The following is a 23,595-nucleotide window of genomic DNA, read 5'->3' on the forward strand; positions in this document are numbered from 1 at the left end:
CATTTTCATTTTTATGTTTTTGTGTTTTGTGTTTCTTTTTCTTCCTTTTTGTTGTTTCATAAATTCGAAAGTTGTTTGCGTATTGAAAACAATTCAAAATTCTGTTCGTGTTTTAAAACACAATGTTCATAATTTCAAATATTTGTTCATGTTTTTCAAAAGTGTTCGCAAATTCGAAACATGTTCAAATATTTCAATAAATATTCAATTTTTTGAAAAGATCAGCATTTCAATTTTTTTTTCATGGTTTTAGAAATTCCGCATGTTTGTCAAAATTTGTTTGGAATTTTGAAAGTTCTTCACACTTTTTAACAAATGTTTTAAAATTCAAAAAATGTTTGTTTTTGTTCAGGTTTTCCAAAAAATGTCCGAAATTCCAAAAATGGTTCAAAAGTTTCAAAAAAAATAAGGTTCCCTCTTTTTTCAAATTTCTTCACAAATTTTGGAATCACAAGCTACCGTATTTTTTTGAGAAGGCAGAAGAAGCTACAGTAAGGCGCTGCAGTATTTGTTTTTTCTGACCGTTGGTGCGTGGCCTCCACTTACCAAAGTTGTTCTTCAACACAGGAAAGGAAAACCCAGCCCAGTAGCCCACGCAATCGTCCGTCTCCCTCCCACACGAAGCACTGGTCCGTCTCCGTCTCCAACACAATCCGCCGCCGCTTTCTCCTCCCATCGCCGTCTCACATCCCGTCGCTTCCGCCGTCGGCCGATTGATGAGTGTTTCCCGTTTCTTCGTCCGCCGTCCCTCCCCGCACTCACACACGCGTACACCCATCTTGCTCGCCTCAGCCCACGAACCCTAGACGCCACGGAGATGGAGCATCTCCGCCGCCTCGCCCAGTTCTTGCGCCTCAGCTCGCGGGGATGGAGCAGGACGGCGCCACCCGTCCTCTCGCACCATGCCCAGGACGGCGGCGCCGTGGACGGCTGGGCGCACGACGGCACGGAGCCCCCCTCCCTTTACGGCGCCCCGGCAGAGTGCCCCGAGGCCGCAGATCCTCCTCTTTGTCGGCGCTTCCGCGGCCACGTCTCCGCTGCCGCCTCCGCGTGCGCGACCCTCAACTACGACGGTGCGTGCCCTTCAACCCTCTGTCGGGAATCCATTGATTGTAAAATTGTCACTTGTTTCTGATCTGAGCGTCCATGGATGGTGGCAGCGGTGGGGAGGAGGGCTGCGACGACCTTCACGCCTGCTCCGTCGACCACAACTACTGCGTCCGCAAGAAAGGTACTAAACCAACCACACATCCCCCCTCAGGAATCAGAAACAACCATACATGCTGCCATGAACAACCCATACATTACATTGCGTTGTTAGGACAGGCGAATTCACATGGTAGGAACGGTTAATAAGATGAGCAGCCGTGGAAGTGGCTAGAGAATTTCACAATCCAGACTGTTGCTGCTATAGATCTACTCTGCTCCGCCATTTGGTAATTAAATGGCAATGCAGCAGCTGTGTGGTTCACGGTTTATGCAGCAGCTAGCCGTTCTTCTACCGATCTGTTGCTCGGTGATCAATTGTGGTTGGTTGGTTAATTTACTGGGTAAACTGCGCAACTCAGTAGCATGCACACCTGAATGCGCTTGGGATGACCGCAAAAGTCACATGTTCAGTCAGTCATTCCCTGCCAGCCTATGGCCATGCTTTCCAGCGTTTTCCTTATAATTTCCACATGTTATGTGCAGCCGCATGGATTGGGGATATGTACTTCGGTTTGGGTTTAAAGGGGCAATCTTTGAGCATTTGTATCAACTATCGAGGATCTCAAGTTCACATCGATCGCACTATGATCAAGTGCATTCCGGTGCTATGATGATTGTGACAGAAGATGTTAGCTGCAGAAGCAATCGCTGTAAGTGTGACGTCTCTTTTGATCATGCTTTGTTTATTTTTCAATCATTAATATTTCCATTGCTTTTCTTGTTGCATAATTGCTCTAATCTCCAGAAATTTTTCGTTGTTGATAAAAATTGCTAGTATATGCAGTTGTGATCATGAAGTTGTATTGGGCAGAATAGGGAAAAGTCATTTGATTAATGGAATAGATGATGCCTTAACTCTGTTCAAGATAGGTCTCAGCTGTGATCATGAAATTGTATTTGGCAGAATAGGGAAAGGTCATTTGATTAATGGAATAGTTGATGCCTTAACTCTGTTCAAGATAGGTCTCAGCTGTGATCATGAAATTGTATTGGGCAGAATAGGGAAAAGGTCTTCTGATTAATGGAATAGATGATGCCTAACTCTGTTCAAGATAGGTCTTAGCTGTGATAATGAAATTGTACTGAGCAAAACAAGGAAAATGTTATTTGTTTAATGAATAGATTATGCCCTCATGACAGGTCTCAGCTCCAATATTAAAAATCAATGCACCTGAATTGTGACACAGTTTTTCTCATTTGGAACTGCGGTTATAAGGTGTTTAATCTGAAAGCTACGCTTTCATGAAATCATCAGGTATGGAAATGCTTGACCATTTCTGTAAATTACATAGTACAACCTATCTTCCTGCCTACTAGATGAAAGAGGGTTTTTATTTACTTAACATGGTTGCCTTATTAACAAAGTCATGGTTTCTGTCAGTTACTCCCTCTGTCCCAAAATAAGTGTCCCAAGCTTAGTACAACTTTGTACTAGAGTTAGTACAAAGTTACTCTAGTACAAAGTTGAGACACTTATTTTGGGACGGAGGGAGTATTTTTTATACACTACCTAAGGAACAACTCATCTTCTTACCTACCAGATATTCTACTGTTTGATTGCGTTGCTCCCTGCTTAAGAAGCTCCACCGTTCTTTTATATGATCCTAAAAAAATTGAGTTCTAATTTTGTGGAAAGACATGCACAGTGCTGATGTTTTGAGGGCCGGTGTTCATTTCTAGTGGCAAATAATCTCAGATTTCTATGTGAACTATAATCCCCATCTAGATAATCCCTCTCGATATAGCTCCCTTCATTTGCACAACACAATCTAGCTAGCATACAACGGTTCTGATTTGGAGTATGGGTGTTTCTCCAAAAACTAAGATTATATGCCTGAGAACAAACAAATAACATTATAAACTTACCTCAAAGCCTATGGGATGACTGAAGCTTGATAAATAGTTTCATACACACTATGGTCTTGTAACAGTAGAAATAACCTTTGAGGGAAAGAGAACCATAAGTATAGGTCACTGCATAGTAGAAGGCCTGTAATCGTGTTCATATGCACTAATCTCTGTATAGAAGCCGACAAAAACAGAGGCATCCTAAATTTGGTTTTCTGTTCTTTCTCGTCAGTTAAGAACAGAACATTAACTCTTGGATTATCAGTAAGGGAATATGCCTTATTAGCATACTCTTATGGTGGTTATTATTGCTCAACGTTGTGAGGGCAAAGAAGAATATCACGTTTTTTTCTTAGGAAAGGGTTGTGGCAAACTTTTCATAAGCGCACCTTGTTATAAGAAATGGAAATATAGATAATTAGATCAGCTGCATATTTCCTTTGTTATATATGTAATCCAGAAGTGCAGGTTCGTGAACTGAAAAAATGGTGGCTCCATGCAGGATTTTGACCTCCATACGAAATCTGCAAGGGTAACAACAACAAAGGAAACTGGTGTAAGATTGAGTACTAAGACTCGAAGATGAGCTACCATCAAGATTATGTCTCGACAATCAAGTATAGTGTGAGCACTTATTTTTCTTTTATACATCAATTAAAATTATCAATTAACTACAAAGTGATCAACATATTTGTCTTAGAATTAAGAAAACTTAGTAATGTCATGTGTTGTATAGACTTAACTTTGTCTCATCTAGTTAATCAGAGCACAAAGAGTGAATATCAAATTGGCTAACTTGAATTATCTGGAACTTTCACCATACCATCTGTACAGTATCCATTAAAATCTGAAATTGGCTCAGTAGTGGCCTTCCCTACTGATTTTCACTTAAAAAAAACTCAAACTTAAGACTGCAATCCAATATGGGTGCATGCCATTTTTATGATCCCCGAGTAACTGAGAAAAGTAAGTTCATATATAGTTCCGTTGAGTAAACTAAGAAGGGTAAAGTTGCGAAGAAGAAACACAACGATCAAAAGTAGTTATATCTTTATTTTTGAATTAAACTAAAGTTGCCATGGTAGCGATATTTTAGAAAAATCTGATTTGTAGCAGGGCGCTAAGTTTGACTTAACCTGCAAAAAGTTAAATCAGATTGTAGCGCGAACATAGAGGTAAATATTCTGATGGCAAGCAGATATGAATGTTTCTAGAATAAGTATATTTGATAAACTTGCACACTTTACTAGCTTGATTGATCTAAAAAATTATGGTTATGCACCCACATTATATTTCTATAAAGTTGGTACTATATATAAATTCGAGAATGTGATATAAACAAAGCAGTATGTAAACATGCAAAAAATGTCAGAAGAATATCATATTAGTTTCATAATCACAGTTATGCAAGAGAATACAGAAATAAAGTGTACTATTGCTTGAATCTCGAAATAACGCATGATCCATATTAAGTTAATTACCAATATGGTGTCACTTACATAGTACTTAGATAATATTCCTCCAAATCTGATGAAAGTTCTTTTACGGCTGAGATTTTTGTTAAAAGGAAATACAAATTCAGTATTTTTGCAATATAATTGGTGTTGGCTGTTATGTAGGATTTTTTTTTTACCGAACTCACAAAAGTATATTGTGTATCCCATCCAGCGTTCAACCTAATGGACATCGAGGGAACCACTTTGAGTAGGCAATTGTTTGTGTGGAAAATGCATGGTACTAAAGCTAACCTTCCTCTGGTCTAGATGAAATCAAGGCAACTGGGTCTTCTATCTTCAAACATCTATTTGTTAGTTTTTCCTGGCTTCAGTGCATTCCATCATATTACTGTGTTTAAACATAATTGCAATGTGCTAATTATTTTCTAAAAAATTTACAGTGTATTAATTAAGTAAAACTTATTTGAAGTAGATGTAGCACGACCTTGGATTTTGCACACGAACCTCACCAATTTCGAGTAGTCGTACTTCTACATATCTGCTCACCAAATATCTGCATGATTATTATGAACGTGGTAAACTCTGAAGCTATTTTCTTTATTAGTCCTAAAAGAAACTAAACTATTTGTGTGGGACCAGAGAAGCGTACTTTCAATACAAACTGCAATTGCTTGGGCAAGAGAAATCAACTCAATACTGCAATTTTCCATATGAAGTAGTAAGAGGAGGTGTACAATTGTAAACTGATTTAGGCTGAAGGCTAGCTGCATTTTGGCATGTGGTCAAACCCGGCAAGCTGCAACTATGTGGAGCATCCACACTACTGCCACCACATGCTTGCTAAAAGGCTTAATCTAACCGTCCCTGTAGTCCACATCTTCGGCGAGCATGTTTGATGGCAAGCTCGGGCAACTATTGTTCTGTTGAGTATCCAGATGATAACCATCATGAAAATCACTACATGGATCGATGTTCCCATCATGTCTGGTAGTAGATGATGCATTATTTTGAGCTTGATAGAGTATGACTATATCCCACGCGGTCTTGTTTGCATCAAAAGTGTGGCCCACTTTGGAGACACACCAACCATTTTGGTAGTGGGCATCTTAACAGTTTTATTTGGCCTCATTCCCCTAATACGCTAGTAATTGTCTCCTTTCTTGTATTTCTCTTAGTCTCACTCCCATACACTTCATGATCTGAGAAAGGGAATGCTAGCAGCCATGGTGGCAGTGTCCCCTCCCAAGAAAAAAAGTAGGTACAGCTAGTCCTATAGTCAGCCATCGCACTGTAAAAATAGGATAGGTTCGATCTATGGTAATTGAGGGCCTCCTAAAAGGATCTACTAAATTCATCGAGTTGTTCTAAAGAATAAAAACGATCGGTTGTTCATGCAACTTGAGAGGATGAAGGATCTAGCGATGTTGCGCGAAAGGCATCGGCGCCAGTGAGTTTGCCACCATCCTAGCGACGACGACAATGAGGCAAAGCATATAGTGGAGGGCAGAGCAAGACGGCTGAGGGAGATGGCTCATTAGAAGAATTCACAACACGCAAACGACCAATGTAGTAGAGAAGAGGATGAGGGGGAATCACTGGGGACAAGCTAGGTGAGGTAGTCTCAGGAAATGAATGAGGCGGGAAAGCCGCAGGTGATGATGAGCTTGATAAAGAAGCGATTAGAGGTAGAAGACACCTCAATCCCTAGGAAGTAGCAAAGAGGACCAAGATCAGACATAAGAAACCCACTATGATGAGCCTTCATAAAGGCAATGTACTTAGAGTCATCGCAGTGATGATCGACATATAGAAGGAGAATTTGACCACGAATTGAAAGGTGGACAAGAAGTGTAGGATCATGAGCACTTGCCGAAAACTTGCCGCAATCACCACTGAGACAAAATGCTCAAAGTAGGCACGAGGGGTTTGCTTAAGGCCATAAAAGAGCGATGAAGACGACAAACCATGCCATCAGGAAGAGAATACCCAGGTGGTGGGTATATGTAGACCTCATGCAGCAGGGAGGAAGAGAAATGATATCCCACATGCCTATGTGCGCAAGAGCAACAATCTCGTCTACAATCGCATGCTGCTATTCATGATGAACAAATGCGTCATACTAAGAAGTTGTCCCGAGAAAAGCGACGCTAGAATAACCAATAACCATAGGGCCAACAGGCAGAAGCGAGCGAGCTCGGAAACCATAAGTAGGCCGAGCTTTAGGTAGTGCATTGCCAACAGGAAAGGCCATAGTAGTCCAGGGAGATGGCTCATTAGAAGGATCCACAACACGTGGACCACAAGTGTAATGAAGAAGATGAAAAGGGGGAATCATCGGGGAAACCTCATGGATGAGCGAGGTGAGGTAGGCTCAGGTAATGAACGAGGTGGGGAAGCCGCATGTGGCGACGTGTGGGGTCTATAACAGTAGTACAGGAGGATAAGCTGGGATAGGTGGGCGAGGGCAATAAATGAGTGATAAGTGTATCAGGAAAAGTGAGGGAAGAAATATCGTCAATGGGGGAGGCCGAAGGAGAGGATGGACTCGGATAGAAAGGACGAGACTCAATCAAAAGTCACATATGAAGAAATGCCCATCCGACGACTAACAAGATCCCAACACCGATAGCCCTTGTGCTTATCACTGTAATCTAAGAAGACACATTCAACAGACTGATCAAATAGTTTGGTGCGTGAAGAACGTAGCAAACACAACCAAACAAATGAAGTGTTGAGTAGTTAGGAGAGAATGCTCACAAAGACACTCGAGAGGAATGTCGCCCTGTAGAGCTGAGGAAGGATGAATGTTGATGATATAGGTGGCTATGGTCATCAACGCGCTAGCCGCCTCACGAAGGTGACGATGCTTGCGCTCAACAACCCCATTCTAAGCATGAGCACCAGGACAAGAGAACTGAGCAAGTGTGCTTTGCTCAACAAGGAATCCCCGCAACCAATGAGAGATACACACAAGCATAATCTGCACGAAAGACATGGATAGTAGTGGAAAATTGGGTATGAACCAAGGCGGCAAACATCTTATAGATAGATAAGACCTCACTACAAGAAGGCATAAAATATATCGACTTGTGTTGAGAGAAATAATTGTAAAGATAATATAGTGGCGATGGCCTCCTTTCGAGGCGAAGAGAGCTGGGTCCCAAATATTAGAGTGAACAAGATTGAAAGGACACCGAGACACAATCTCGCTATGAGGATACGGTAACTAAACGTGTTTACCTAGCAGACAAACTTGTCCTTCTAAAGTTACATTGCGAGACAGATCCTAGAATACCACATCGTTCTAAGGATGAGAGATTAGAGCCACACATGTGACTGAGACGATGACGCCACAAAGAGTCGGTAGACAAGGTAAGAGAGTCGAAGAGACTGGCGGATGTGGTAGCGGAGGGAAGGCGTAGCCTGGCAAGCTTCAGTGGCCGTGTGAGTCACAGCGTCGAGGGCCAACACCAAGTAGAGCAGCCGTGTGCCGATCCTAAATTAGAACAAGAGTTAAAGTCAAGAATATTGGAGTAAGAGAAATATTGTTTGTGTCAGGTTCAATGATACATTTGCTTGGATTCCAGGACAGAGTTAAAGTTGAGATTGGGCACTTGGATTTGTGACATTTTGACATGAGCTTGAAACTGGAGAACTTTAGGGTGTAGCATGATGAACCTGAGATATATTGAATTTATATAGGTATACTATGATTAGCATGAATGCGGTATTTGTGGACTATTAGATCATCTTGGATATTACTAGTTGGATTCTAGGTTAGAGATAACTTGAGCAGTTGGATTTGTGATATTTTGACCTAAGCTTAGTAGCTTGCATGCAGATGATACGATCGTAGTTGGTAGACCGTGATGATTTTGCTAACCCTCCCCAAGAATGTTACCAGTACAAGATCATCATGGGAGGATGATTTGGATTAATTAGAATAGATGACAATTTCAGTGGTATGAGCCTTGTTGGAGCAGCTGATGTTGCTTTTATTATGTTTTTGTGCTCCTTTAGATGCAGTAGTAGAAGGGTAGGACTTATGAAGTGATACTATATTGGTGGATAAATAGATCTTTAATAACCTTGAAACTGGAGAACTTTAGGGCAGGACCTATGAAGTTTGGATTTACTTACATGACTGTGATCTCTTGAAAAAAATTTGGTGGATAGATAACTTCTAATTTTTTGGATCTATAGTCATCCAGTGGAAGCTTGCTTCATACTGGACTTAGATAACCATGATAATAGGCTTGGTTGAATCATAGTTATGATTTGTACTAGATGCACACTTTTAGAGATTGAAACTAGAGAAATATAGGGTGTAGTATGATCAATCGGAGATATATTGGATTTAATATGAATATAATATGATCAGCATGATTCTAAAAATTGATGGAGGAAAACAAAGATATTGGAGTAATAGAAATGTTGTTTGTGTTAGGTTCAATGATATATCTGCTTGGATTCTAGTTCTAGGTCGGATTTAAACTTGAGATTGGGCACTTGGATTTGTAATATTTTGACACGAGCTTTAAAACTGGAGAACTTCAGGGTGTAGCTTGATCAACCTGAGATGTATTGAATTTATATAGGTATAGTATGATTAGCATGAATGCAGTATTGATGGACTATTGTATGATCTTGGATATTACTAGTTGGATTTTAGGTTGGAGATAACATGAGCACCTGGATTTGTGATATTTTGACCTAAGCTTAGTAGCTTGTATGCGCCCCATATGGATATGAGCATGGAGAGGATACAAACGGATTGTAGTTTGCAGACTTTGATGATTTTGCTAGCCCTCCCCAAGAATGTTACGAGTACAAGATCATCATTGGAGGATGATTTGGATTAATTAGAATAGATGATAATTTTAGTCGTATGAGCCTTGTTGGAGCAGCTGATCTTACTTTTATTATGTGTTTGTGCTCCTTTAGATGCAGTAGGAGGCTAGTAGTTATGACGTGATATTATATTGGTGGATAAGTACATCTTTAACAACGTTGGAACAATTTGGATTTACTTAGATGATTGTGATCTTGAAAACAAATCTGGTGGGTAAATAACTTCTAATATTTGGATCTATAGTAATCCAGTGGAGGCGAAGGAAGTTGGAGAGGGCCGATGAGAAAGCACATGAGAAGCTTTACTCGATCTCCTGAAGATCGACATTGCCGCACGGCTTGGCGCAAAGCCGGTGCGGCTGATAGGGTTTTCACCCTCTCCCACACCTCATGTGCATTGTTCATTCCCGCCAATTCGGCTTGGTGTCCTTCCCTTGTTTGCGAGTTCCGTGCCAATGACTTGATCTGGCATCACACGTTCTCCCGCCGTGCGTCCTTGGTCTTGGCGGTAGGTAACGTCGTGCTCTCGGGCTGTGTCTCGTGGGTTAGCCATTGCGGTGCCGATTGCCTGTGTGGCTATGGCGGCGCCCATCAGGGAAACATGGGATGTGGGATTGAGGCATCGCACATAGTAACCCGAAGCCAGGCAAAGGATGCCGGTCGGACTGGCAGGGAGCGGATTGCACTTGAGGTATGGTGGAAGGGTGAAAACATTGGTGGGAGCGAACTGTCATTGCCGTTATTCATTATACTTGTAGCCAAGCGTCGAGGGCATGACAATTGTGGAAGGTGGGAAGATGGTTGGATCATAGTTATGATTACTACTAGATTCACATCGTTTGAGATTGAAACTGGATAACTTTAGTGTGTAGTATGATCTATCGGGGATATATTGGATTTATGTGTAATATGATCCACATGATTGTGAAAATTGATGGACTACTACATTATCTTGGATTGAACTAGTAGGAAAAAAACAAAGATATTGGAGTAATAGAAATGTTGTTTGTGTTAGATTCAAATGTTTAATGATATATGTGTTTGGATTCTAGGTCGGAGTTAAACTTGAGATAGGGCACTTGGATTTGTGATATTTTGACAGCTTGAAACTGGAGAACTTTAGGGTGTAGCATGATCAACCTGAGATGTATTGGATTTATATAGGTATAGTATGATTAGCATGAATGCGGTGTTGCTGGACTATTGGATGATCTTGGATATTACTAGTTGGATTCTAGGTTGGAGATAACTTGAGCACTTGGATTTGTGATATTTTGGCCTAAGCTTAGTAGCTTGTATGTGTTCCATATGGATATGAGCATGGAGATGATACAAATGGATAGTAGTTGGTAGACTTTGATAATTTTGCTAGCCCTCCCCAAGAATGTTACCAGTACAAGATTATCATGGGATGATGATTTGGAGATGACAATTTCAGTGGTATGAGCCTTGTTGGAGCACCTGATCTTGCTTTTATTATGTGTTTGTGCTCCTTTAGATGCAGTAGTGGGAGGAGAGTAGTACTTATGAAGTGATATTATATTGGTGGATAAATAGATCTTTAATAACCTTGGAATAATTTGGATTTACTTAGTTGATTGTGATCTTGAAAGAAAATCTGATGGATAAGTAAATTCTAGTTTTTTGATCTATAGTGATCAAGTGAAAGCTTGCTTTATACTGGATGATAACCATGATAGTGGTTATAGTTATGATTTGTACTAGATGCACACCTTTAGAGATTGAACTGGAGAACTTTAGGGTCTAGTATATGACCAATCGGACATATATTGGATTTATATGTGTATTATGATTAGCAGGATTGTGAAAATTGATGGACTATTACATCATCTTGGATTGAATTAGTAGGTAAAAAACAAAGATATTGGTGTAATAGAAATGTTTGTGGAATGTTCAATGATATATTTGCTTGGATTCTAGGTCGGAGTTAAACTTGAGATCGGGCACTTGGATGATGTTTTGACATGAGCTTGAAGCTAGAGAATTTTAGGGTGTAGCATGATCAACTTGAGATGTATTGAATTTATATAGGTATGGTATGATTAGCATGAATGCGCTATTGGTGGACTATTAGATCATCTTTGATATTACTAGTTGGATTCTAGGTTAGAGATACTTGAGCACTTGGATTTGTCATATTTTGACCTGCTTAGTAGCTTGTATGTGCCCCATATGGATATGAGCATGGAGATGATACAAATAGATCGTAGTTGGTAAACTTTGATGATTTTGCTAGCCCTCCCCAAGAATGTTACCAGTACAAGATCATGGGAGGATGATTTGGATTAATTAGAATATATGACAATTTCAGTGTATGAGCCTTGTTGGAGCAGCTGATCTTGCTTTTATTATGTGTTTGTGGTCCTTTAGATGCAGTAGTAGGAGGAGGGTAGTACTTATGAAGTGATATTATATTGGTGGATAAATAGATCTTTGATAACTTTGGAACCGTTTGGATTTACATAAGATGATTGTGATCTTGAAAAAAATCTGGTGGATAAATAACTTCTAATTTTTGAATATATAGTCATCCAGTGGAAGCTTGCTTTATATTGGACTTAGATAACCATGATAGTGGGCTTGGTTGGATCATAGTTATGATTTGTACTAGATGCACACCTTTAGAGATTGAAACTAGAGAACTTTAGGGTGTAATATGAATATGATCAATCGGATATATATTGGATTTATATGAATATAATATGATCAATATGATTGTGAAAATTGATGGAAGAAAACAAAGATATTGGAGTAACAGAAATGTTGTTTGTGTTAGGTTCAATGATGTATCTGCTTGGATTCTAGGTCGGAGTTAAACTTGAGATTGGGCACTAAATCTGGTGGATAAATAACTTCTAATACTTGGATCTATAGTAATCCAGTGGAGGCTGAGGTAGTTGCAGAGGAGCGATGAGAAAGCACATGAGAAGCTTTGCTCGATCTCCTGAAGATTGACATTGCCGCACGGCTTGGCGTAAAGCCGGTGCGGCTGATAGGGTTTTCACCGTCTCCCACACCTCATGTGCATTGTTCATTCCCGCCAATTCGGCTTGGTGTCCTTCCCTTGTTTGCGAGTTCCGTGCCAATGACTTGATCTGGCATCACACGTTCTCCTGCCGTGCGTCCTTGGTCTTGGCGGTAGGTAACGTCGTGCTCTCGGGCTGTGTCTCGTGGGTTAGCCATTGCGGTGCCGACTGCCTGTGTGGCTATGGCGGCGCCCAGTAGGGAAACACGAGATGTGGGATTGAGGCATCGCACATAGTAACCCGAAGCTAGGCAAAGGATGCCGGTCGGACTGGCAGGGAGCGGATTGCACATGAGGTATGGCGAAAGGGATGAAAACATTGTTGGGAGTGGACTGTACTTGGAGCCAAGCGTCGAGGGGATGGCGATTGGGTAAGGCGGGAAGATGGTTGGATCATAGTTATATTACTACTAGATTCACACCTTTAGAGATTGAAACTTGCGAACTTTAGGGTGTAGCATGATCAACCTGAGATGTATTAGATTTATATGTGTAATATGATTGACATGCATGCGGTATTGGTGGACTATTGGATGGTCTTGGATATTACTAGTTGGATTGTAGGTTGGAGATAACTTGAGCACTTGGATTTGTGATATTTTGACCTAAGCTTAGTACCTTGTATGTGCCCCATATGGATATGAGCATGGAGATGATGCAAACAGATCGTAGTTGGTAGACTTTGATGGTTTTGCTAGCCCTCCCCAAAAATGTTATGAGTACAAGATCATTGGAGGATGATTTGGATTAATTAGAATAGAATTTCAGTGGTATGAGCCTTGTTGGAGTAGCTGATCTTGCCTTTATTATTTGTTTGCGCTCCTTTAGATGCAGTAGTAGGAGGAGGGTAGTACTTATGAAGTGATATTATATTGGTGGATAAATAGATCTTTAATAACCTTGGAATAGTTTTTAGTTAGGTGATTGTGATCTTGAAAAAATCTCGTAGATAAATAAGTTCTAATTTTTGGATCTATAGTCATCTAGTGGAAGCTTGCTTTATATTGGACTTGAATAACCATGATAGTGAACTTGGTTGGATCATAGTTATGATTTGTACTAGATGCACACCTTTAGAGATTGGAACTTGAGACCTTTAGAGGTTGGATCATAGTTAGAGATGCACACCTTTAGAGATTGGAAATATATTGGATTTATATGAGTATAATATGAATTGTGAAAATTGATGGACTATTACATCATCTTGGATTGAAATAGTGGAAAGAAAACAAAGATATTGGAGTAATAGAAATGTTGTTTGTGTTAGGTTCAGTGATATATCTGCTTGGATTCTAGGTCGGAGTTAAACTTGAGATTGGACACTTGGATTTCTGATATTTTCGCATGAGCTTGAAACTGGAGAACTTTAGGGTGTAGCATGATCAACCTGAGATATATTGGATTTATATAGGTATAGTGTATGATTAGCGGACTATTGGATCATCTTGGATATTAAGTTGGTTATAGGTTGGAGATAACTTGAGCACTTGGATTTGTGATATTTTAACCTAAGCTTAGTAGCTTGTATGTGCCCCATATGGACATGAGCATGAAGATGATACAAATGGATTGTAGTTGGTTGACTTTGATGATTTTGCTATCTCTACCCAAGAATGTTACGAGTACAAGACCATCATGGGAGGATGATTTGGATTAATTAGAATAGATGACAATTTCAGTGGTATGAGCCTTGTTGAAGCTGACCTTGCTTTTATTATGTGTTTGTGCTTCTTTAGATACAGTATTTGGAGGGTATCACTTATGAAGTGATTTTATATTGGTGAATAAATAGATTTTTAGTAACCTTGGAACAATTTGGATTTACTTGTGTGATTGTGCACAGCGGTGGATACTTCTAAGTTTTGGATCTATAGTAATCCAATGGAAACTTGCTTTGAATTAGATAACGATGATAGTGGGCTTGGTTGGATCATCGAACATATAAAGGATGAGCGGGGTGCTAGGCACAACCGCTGTGTCCACGTAGGCTATGAATAGTGCCGGCGAAGCGAGCGTTGCGTTCCGCGCGAGTAGAGAAGTGAGCAAGAGAAAAAGAAAAAGCGAGCGAGCAGCTGTAGCGAGAGACCTAACCCGTCTCCCCCGCAACCCCCGCCTTCTCTCCTGCCGCCGCCGCGCCCCGTTCTTCCCTTCTCCATGCTCGCCGCTGCCGGCATAGCGTCCGCCGCTCCCCCGCCTCGAGCCAGACATCGCCATGGAGCCTCCGCTCCCCCGCCTCGAGCCAGACATCGCCATGGAGCCTCCGCTCCCCCGCCTCGAGCCACCCCGCGCCTCGTCTGCCTCCTCTCCTCCCTCTCCCTCGTCTCCTCTCCCGCACCGCCAGCCCCTTCTCTCTCCTCCCCCGCGCAAGCCAGCCCCGGATCTGAAGGAAGAGGAGAGATGCGGGATTTGGAGGAGGAAGAGGAGATCCGGGCCTCCCGGCGGTGGCTCGACCGATGCAAGGTGATGACAAGTTGCCTCTTCCTGCGCACCTTCTCCCTCGCCGCCGCCACGGCCTCTCCCACCGCTCATCTCCACCTCCCGCTTTCCCTGTGGCTCACATCCCTCTCAGTGTCACCACTCCTTGTCTCCTAGGTTCTCGATCTGGAGCGGGAGGGACAGACGAGGCTACAAGCGCCAGCATGATTGTCCACAGCACCGTCGCCGTCGTCCTCGGCAGTGGTAGGGCGGGTCGCCAAGAAAGCCGGCTCCGTCTTGCTCTCGCGCCACTGTCCATCCACCCGAGAAGCCCGTCCACACACCTGTCATTCACGCCCCTCCTCCTCGGCTCGTTCTCATCTCTGTCAGGCAGATGAGCTCCTGCTTCCTCTCTGTCTCCCTTTGATTTTGTGCTTGTGCTGTACTGTGTGTTTGTGCAGTTGCTTTGTGAGCTACAGCTACTACTTGTGCTGCTAGTGTGTCCTGGTTCTGGTGCTGCTAGCTGCTGCTGGTTGCTTGTGTTGCTGGTTGCTTCTTTATTTGGTTAATTGTGACACTGAAAAGCCTTTGTGAAAAGCAAAAATTGATGAGAAGGCTATGAGCTGATGAGATGACCTTCATTTTCAATTTTTTATTTAATAATTGATGAAGGATATGTCATATATTCAGTTGTTAACATTTTCTCTATGGTGTATGTACCTATTGTTCATTGTATTCGAGGGAGAGGACAACAAGAGTAAGAGAGCCTTGGGACGCGAAGGCAGTAGCATGCAGCGCCAGGTCAAGCGCACCGACCTCGACGACCAGAGACCAGTACACTTAACAAGAGTAAGAGAGCCTTGGGACAACACTGGATGAGGGCGTCGACTAAAGGAGCGCGAAGACGTCTTCCTCCAAAATCTTGCCAAGGTGCTCCTCTCTCTTTGCCTCTTCTCTTTTCTCTGTACTTTATATTGGCAGTATTTTCCCTATCGTGTCTGATGATGTGTTCATGAGCTAATTTGTTCTTATAGTGGTTCCAATTTTATTTCTATCTCGCAGGATTTTGTTGCAACGACACAGTGCTGACAATTTTTGTTTTTGGAATTTGTCAATGAAATTCTGCTCGATCAGGTAAACCTTTTGTTTGGATTGTCGGACGCCTTGTCTATATTTGTAGATACTGATTTTTTTGTTTGCTTAATGGCATTATTTCACAGGGTTCTTAAATATTTGTTCACCCAGATGAACCGCTTATTTTATGTGCATACTGGATATTTGTCATATATGTAGAAGGTTCTACAATATATCAAAGAAAAACAAAACAGAGAGGATGCTGGGGCTCGGGCAAGGGAGGCTGCGCTCAGTGCAGTACTGCGGTCTTTTACTGCCCTTCACTGTTAATTAAATATATATCCTCTTCATAGTTCATACAGTTTTAGGATTTTAGCAGTATGAAAAGTCACAGATAATGTGATGGTGACATTTGGGCTTATACAAGTGTTAGTTGTCAGTCTTCTGCCCGCTTGCATTTGAACGTTGCCTTGGGCACGATCCTTAAGCTTGTCAAAAGTTGTGGATCGATAGGCATTGACAAAAAAATATAAGCTCTGTGTTCTGAAATACAGGTAGAGCAGCAGCTATAGCACCCCTAGAGAGATTGCGTTGATTGATTCTCATCGTATATATAACTCAACTATTTAAAGTATTCTATATACACTGAAATCGTGCTCATAATTTTTTAAAGTATTCTATATGCACTGAAATCGAGCTCATAATTTTTTTATCATGTACCTTTTCTGCTAAAGATCATTACACTTCTTCAGTACATCAATGTTGCTTCCAAAGCAGAGCCCCTCCTAGAGGACAGTTTCTTTTATCAGAAGGGTGAGTGTGTTGTATATTTTTCTGTCCACTAAATCAATACTTCTGGTTACATATTGTGACAGAATTAAGTAGGCATAGGCTTGTTCGTTGATTCTTGTACCGAAACTGAATTGGTATTGTGTTAATACATTATAGTCATCCTTGAAGGACATGTGTTTTATTGCCATGCATGCTTAATAATTGCTTGCTGAAGCATTGGTCCTAATTTACCACGGGTTTTGCCGGCGTTGCGTTTTCTTTTTGTATATGGTTGCTGCAGTGGCCATTGAATAGTGATTCTATCCATTAGTAGTATCTTGTCATTATGAAAGTTTGTGTATTTTTTGTACATATGAAGGTTTGTGTATTTTGTTCTCAGCTGCGTTGCTACATATAAATTTGAGGCAAATGATGATACGGTTCAGACTCACACTTTTCTGATTTTATCTTGTCATTATGAAGGTTTGTGTATTTGTTTTTGTGCTGCATATAAATTTGAGGAGAATGATTTTATGGTTCAAAGAGACAGTTTAATCATATTTGAGCTGCCAGCTTGCTTCAGCCATGTGATACCGGAGCCCGAGGTTGACAGTGGCCAAATGACTGAACTTGTTCGCAACATTAATAGTAGTACTCTTGATAAACATAGCATTCCTGACCTTTTTGTACCGTTCGCCTGTTTGCATGTTTATAACAGGGGAATTAGTCCAAGTGTTATTGGTTCACTTGCTACAGGTGGAATATATCTTTGGTGTTATTGAATCTTTAACCAAGACATGGCTGGAAGCTGGAGCACACTAATCCTGATCGAATTTGTCATCTCACTTTATAGGTGGAGTAATTGGTGAGATTTTTTCGGTCTCTTGTATTTTACTTTCCAGAAAATCTGCATGATGGTACTCAAAATTTATGAATGGTTTTATTGGCATGTCATGGTGTGGATCGAGATGATGTTCAGTAGACTCCCTCATCACCTTGCCAGTGCTATTGATCGCTCACAGCTTGAATCTGAATGTGCTTCTTCCAGTCTATGCTCCCTCTCTTTGGTTCATTGGCCTCCCAAGACTACTTTGGTATGAAAGAGTGATCTTCATAACATACACAGTCAAATTTGTTTTTCTCACAAGCTGGATCGTCGCATAACTTATTGGTGGTTGCACTAGCTGAGCTTTGTTATAAGTTCTGGTGCGCATTGTATATCATAGATAAAGTGTATGTAATCTTCTTGGTGAGTAGGTTTTAGAATGATATAAATTTTAAATAATTGAGCTAGCATTATAGTGCTTCAGGTTTTTTCTTTCAATCAATTAACTTTTAACTGCTCACTAATTGGTGCCCATGCATGTTCTGTTTTATTTTTCTCACTTCATTAAACATATAAGTTTCTGGAGTGATCTTCATAACATACAGTCAAATTTGTTTTTCTCACAAGCTGGATCATCGCATAACTTATTGGTGGTTGCACTAGCTGAACTTTGTTATAAGTTCTGGTGCGCATTGTATATCATAGATACAGTGTATGTAATCTCTTGGTGAGTAGGTTTTAGAATGATATAAATTTTAAATAATTGAAGCTAGCATTATAATGCTTCAGGTTTTTTCTTTCAATCAATTAACTTTTAACTGCTCACTAATTGGTGCCCATGCATGTTCTGTTACAATTGAAGGTAATTTACAAGAAATGGTAGATGTTTTAGTTTTAGGAAATATATCAAAATAAAATCTGTGGTCAATCTAGATTGTACTAATATATATGTTTTTAAGAGACTGTTCTGTATTTATTTCCTAGCAGGAATTCCATACCATTTCATGGCCATTGAAACTTGCCTATTAACCACGAGAAACCACTTTAGCTCTCTCTGTACGTTGATCATTGTAGTGCAGTGTTTGATATGTTGCCAATAGCCTTTCCCTTGGCTCTTCCTCTCTATTTAGTTATTCCTCGAATCAAGTGCATAGTTATTTTGCCTATTGCAGGTTTTGTTATCGTTATAATTACTCACTTTGTTCTAGGATATAAAGGCATATTAGTTATTCCTTTAGCATGCCTATAATGTTCTAAACTTTGAAATCATATGGGATAAAGATCACGTCTCTTTTTATTTTGACATGGCCACCTTTATCGTTATACAGTATTTTTTATGAAAAACATTGCAGATATTATTTACAGATGCAAATTTGTATCAGGACTTGAAAATTTGTAGTCAATGCATGTTCTCTTATATACTCTGTCATGGTGTACTTCATTTTAAGCTTCAGAACTAGGAGATTGGTTTAGAGGTTATGTGCCTTTGTTTTGTAGTAAGTTGTAGATGTCAATGTCAGTTCTTCTGCTGCAAAGTTGGGGAAAGAATTGCAGTGCAATCAAGTTTCGTCCGAGCACACAACATCAGCGACGTGACGATGAAGCAATGACATTGTCTGGCTATTCATACAATTCTATAGAAGATGCAATGGACGTTGCAGCTGCTCGAGTAATGAAATATATGGAGACCATGCGTGCCAAGGTATTGAAAGACTATAGTTACAACGAGTTGCAACAAACAAAGGAAAGAGAACTGCATCTGATTGGTTTGTTAGGACAAAGAAAAAGAAATCAAAGAACAGGCTCTGAAGATTAGAGAACTTAGCAAAGACTTTGCAGACTACTTATATCAGGTTAAAAGCACTTCTTCTGAGATTCACCGCCCAGCTAAAGGAAGTGTATGCTCAGCCAATTCCATAAGTGGTTGCGAGCTCCACAAAGCGGCTATAGATATTCATAATGCAATTGCTCATCTTGGCCAGTTGAGTGAAAACTCTATGCAGGTAATCCAAAACACATCGGTATATCCACTTAGGAGAGGATCTACTTCCACAGCCTATGTGCCTTCAGAAGATGCCGATACTACCAGCTACAGCAGCCTTCTTTGAATATCAAGTGATTACCTTTGTCTAGAGAAGATCACTGCCATATATAGTTCATCTGCCAGTCTTTCCAGAGCTTCTATCCTGTTGATGGACTTTGAACTTAAGCTATCCCCAGCTATGTATGTTAGTTGCGGCAATCGCATGTATATAGATTAAACCATCAGCTACGTTCTATGTTGCGTGGCAATGCCAGTAGTCTCTCAATATAACATGCAGCAGCTTATTATGTATTTCCTACGAACATATGTTCATTATTAATAAACCTACCATGCATTGTAATATATAACACTATGTAACATCATATCTAAGTATCATTTTCCTATGCTTAAAAAATTTATGATTGGTCTGTTAATATTCTAATTTGCTTGGTTCGAATGCTTGGTTTCCTCCCGCCCTTTGCGCAAGGTGCGACAATGTGGATGAAGCGCGTGTTGCATCTTAAAAAATCCATGTTCTTGCTGGAGCTACCTACTGCTTCAATGGCTATCTGTAATCTCAGACAGGCTCTTCTAAAGATTCATGGTGCCGTGGTTGAACTTCAGAGCATTTCAAGCACGGCATGTCTCTCACTGAAGAAGGAAGGTATATACCCATATGATCCAGACTCAGACTCAAGCTGTGGTGAGGATTTTGTCCCTATGAACCAACCTTCAATGTAATATATAATACTATGTAGGAACATCATACCTGTATCTATTTCCCTATGCTACAAAGATTTAATGAATGGCATCTAAGTATTCTATATCTCAGGGTTTGAAAGCTTGGTTCGCTCTCGCCCTTTGCGTCATCGGCGCAACAGGTCATCTAGTAGTTTGGCGGAGCCACCGCCCGGCGACCATGGGCACTTGCCCGGGCTTGCGAGTCACGCGCGCCCTATGATGGCCCCCGATACATCAGGGAAAATTGTCAACGCATCTGGGGTTACCCGGGCAGCTGGGCTAGTTGTGCTTCATTAATCAGCTAATGGGCTTCCTTTCGTCAGTAAATGAATGGGTTAGCTGACCTGGAGTACCGCGCTACTAGCCTAGGCCTAGCAAGCACTGTATTGGGTTGTTTTACTCGAGGCGAGGACCACGATATTTTTTCTCAAAAAAAAAAAAACGATTGAGCGTTGGCTCCACCTCCCCGTGACCCCGCTTGTTAGGCTGTTCCAGACGGCGACACCCTGGGTTGATCGGAGACGGAACGGCGGCGAGTGGAGGCTGGCCTGGGCTGGGCGCAGTGCCAGCAGTGGGCTGAGTCGGAGCGAGATCGACTTGCATCATCAGCCTGGGTTGATCGGTGACGGAACGGCTTGCATCATCAGCCGGCGGCTGCTTGCCCCCTTGTTACTAGGTGAGATTGATAGACTTATTTTTAGGTTTATTAAATTTTGAGATTAGAGCGTGGGGAGTTGGTCATTGAGGATATTTCACTTTAAAATTACATTTGTATGACTACTATGTTCAAAATTCACTTAATTATTAATGTTGATAGATTTGTGGCTCACGATTTTTGTGCTATTTTCTATGTTGTCTATATGAATCAAGGTTTTTTGCTGGTCAATATTTTGGAAACCGACCAGTTAACGGATATTTCGTCGGACCCTGAATTTTTTGCTACATGTTTAGGTAGTTAGCATAGAACCCATATTCATATTTTAGCACAAAACATAGCCCCTAGCCGTGTGGAAGTGCTTTCAGCGTCGCGAGATCGACTACCAGTCTTGTCAGCTTGATTTTAGTGTTTAATTTTTTTTATGCCGTGGTGGGTTAGAGAGGACTCAAACCCGCTCATTTAGGGAGTGGATTGATATGTGTTGACTGCTAGAACACAAAGATATTTGCGTACATAAAGGGTAAAAACACTATATATTTTGCTAATAAATGAATTTGAATTCAAAATTTGCATAAATGCTTGTAGGCCAAAAAAGCCGAAAGTGTATAAATGCTTTTAGGCCAAAAAAGCCGAAAGTTTTTGAGATTTTTCAAAAACCAATTCTTTTGGCCCCTACCTGGAAAAGCCAGTATCAAGAAAAAAAAACCTTGGTTCAACCACTAGATTTTAATTTTATATTATACCGTTAAGCTTAAACTTGCCCAAGTTTTACAAAATTTCTGGCTTGGCCCCTGTGTGTGCTCATAGACATGTCTTCTAGTGTAGCACTAATTTCAGCTTCAAGGGCATCTTTACGGTAAATAAGTATTCCCTCCGTTTCTTTTTAGTCTACATATAAGATTTGGTCAAAGTCAAACTTTGTCAACTTTGACTAAGTTCATAGAAAAAATATCAAGATTCACAATATGAAATCAATATTGTTAGATGCATCATGAAATTAATTTTCATACCATATAGCTTTAGTATTGTAGATGTTGATATTTTTTCCAATAAAGTTGGTCAAACTTTGCAAAATTTGACGTTGACCAAATCTTATATGCAGACTAAAAAGAAACGGAGGGAGTACTGTTAGCCGAGAAGATCTCCCTCGGCATCTCTGAGAACCATGCTTGTGCCAGCTAGACCAGTATCCGGCATGAACAAACCGTCCATAGATAGATAATGCAACCCAGCCTAAAGGAGGTCTAGGCCAGGGTGCATGTTGTTTAGCAACAGGCGTCGTGGTGACACGGACCTCCTCCAGTGACATTTTACCTTTGACGATATCTTCCATACCAGGCTTCTGAACTTGATCAAATGAAGAAAGGTAGCTACACAATAATGCCTTCGTAATCTCTGGAGAGGGAACGGCCTTTTGGTGCACCTGGTGACTTCTCAAGGACCAAATACGCGACAATAGCATGATGATCATGGCCCGAACCTCCTTGCTTTGTTCCGTCAACAGGCTAAACAACCACTTCGGGACCAGTGTCAATTAGGTTACAATCTTGCTAAATCTCAGTCGACTGAGACTTAATAGTAAAGTCGGTGCTATATTCATGAGATATTACATTGAGCTTCGTGCAAAATTTTCTTTTCAGTTCTTCCTTTTATTTTCTTACATGTTATGTTATTTGACTTAGACTTAATTAAGTTTCAGTCGACTGAGACCTAGTCCGACCCGTTAGTTTATCGTTCTGTGGACAGTGGCCATACCTGCTGCATGAGGTCCCAAAGCGAGACAGAGATTGAGCAGGTAATCAACCCATGGAAGGAATCTTCCTTAGGACATCTCCAACGGCAACCTGCAAATTTCCTCCCACATTCGTCCATGGACAGGGGACCAGTCCGCAGACACGGATGTGGCGGGCCACCCTCCAACCGTAGCCGCGTACATTTTTAATACAACTCGAAGCAACCGCACGAAATTCCATCAAAATGGGCGGATTTCATATAAGCACATCCGAATTTCATATAAACATGACAAATTTCATTACATTTACATCATAGCGGTGCTAGTCCGACTCTGAAGGTATAACTAATACCTAATCTAAATGGTCGCCGGCACCCGTTCCCCGTGTCCGGCCATGATCCCCGAGAAGTGAAGCTTCACTGTCTCCATTTCCGCCTCGGCGCTCTCCAGCTCCGCCTCTGTAACCTCTGCCTCTGGAGGCCCGGGAAGTGAAGTTGTCCGCCTTCACATCGCCGCCAAGCGACTAATCGGCTAACGATGTCGAGACCACCAAGCTTGACGTCGACGGGAAGGGAGGAGCGGTGGCCTTCCTGGGACACGAGCAACGGCGACCTACCATGCACTACTCTTCCTTGCTGCCAGTGGCACCCGCGGATGTGCCGGCGATACGTCCATTTTGCATCATGTTTTCCTACTGTTATTTATAATGTTTTGGGTCATTATTCCACTTTATGATGCAATTCTAATATTATCCTCTCTTAGTTTGCAAGATTTATATGGAGTGGGAAATTACCAGCATCTGGAATTCTGGACCTAAAAAAGCTACAGCAGAGATAACTATTCTATGGAGCTCCAAATGACCTGAAACTGCACAGAGATTTTTTATGAATATACGAAAAATAATAGAGCAAATAAATACCAGAGGGGGGGGGGGCACCTATTGC

The 23,595-nt window shown here is 41.1% G+C and overlaps 1 long non-coding RNA gene across 8 annotated transcripts; it reads left to right on the plus strand.

Annotated features, from left to right (window-relative positions):
* Window positions 1-604: 604 nt before the first annotated feature.
* LOC123165210 (uncharacterized) lies at window positions 605-19,894 on the plus strand. Of its 8 annotated transcripts, XR_006482845.1 has the most exons (10): window positions 606-1,073; window positions 1,161-1,231; window positions 1,693-1,859; window positions 2,350-2,464; window positions 3,560-3,681; window positions 4,726-15,756; window positions 15,889-15,960; window positions 16,047-17,536; window positions 17,651-17,765; window positions 18,995-19,894. It is a non-coding gene; the product is annotated as an uncharacterized lncRNA (long non-coding RNA). The 8 variants fall into 8 exon arrangements; XR_006482844.1 differs by having other exon boundaries at window positions 605-1,073; window positions 16,047-17,276; window positions 17,390-19,894; XR_006482842.1 differs by having other exon boundaries at window positions 16,047-17,765.
* The last annotated feature ends 3,701 nt before the right edge of the window (window positions 19,895-23,595 follow it).

This window comes from Triticum aestivum, chromosome 7D, assembly GCF_018294505.1.
Source record: "Triticum aestivum cultivar Chinese Spring chromosome 7D, IWGSC CS RefSeq v2.1, whole genome shotgun sequence".
Taxonomy (NCBI): Eukaryota; Viridiplantae; Streptophyta; class Magnoliopsida; order Poales; family Poaceae; genus Triticum; species Triticum aestivum.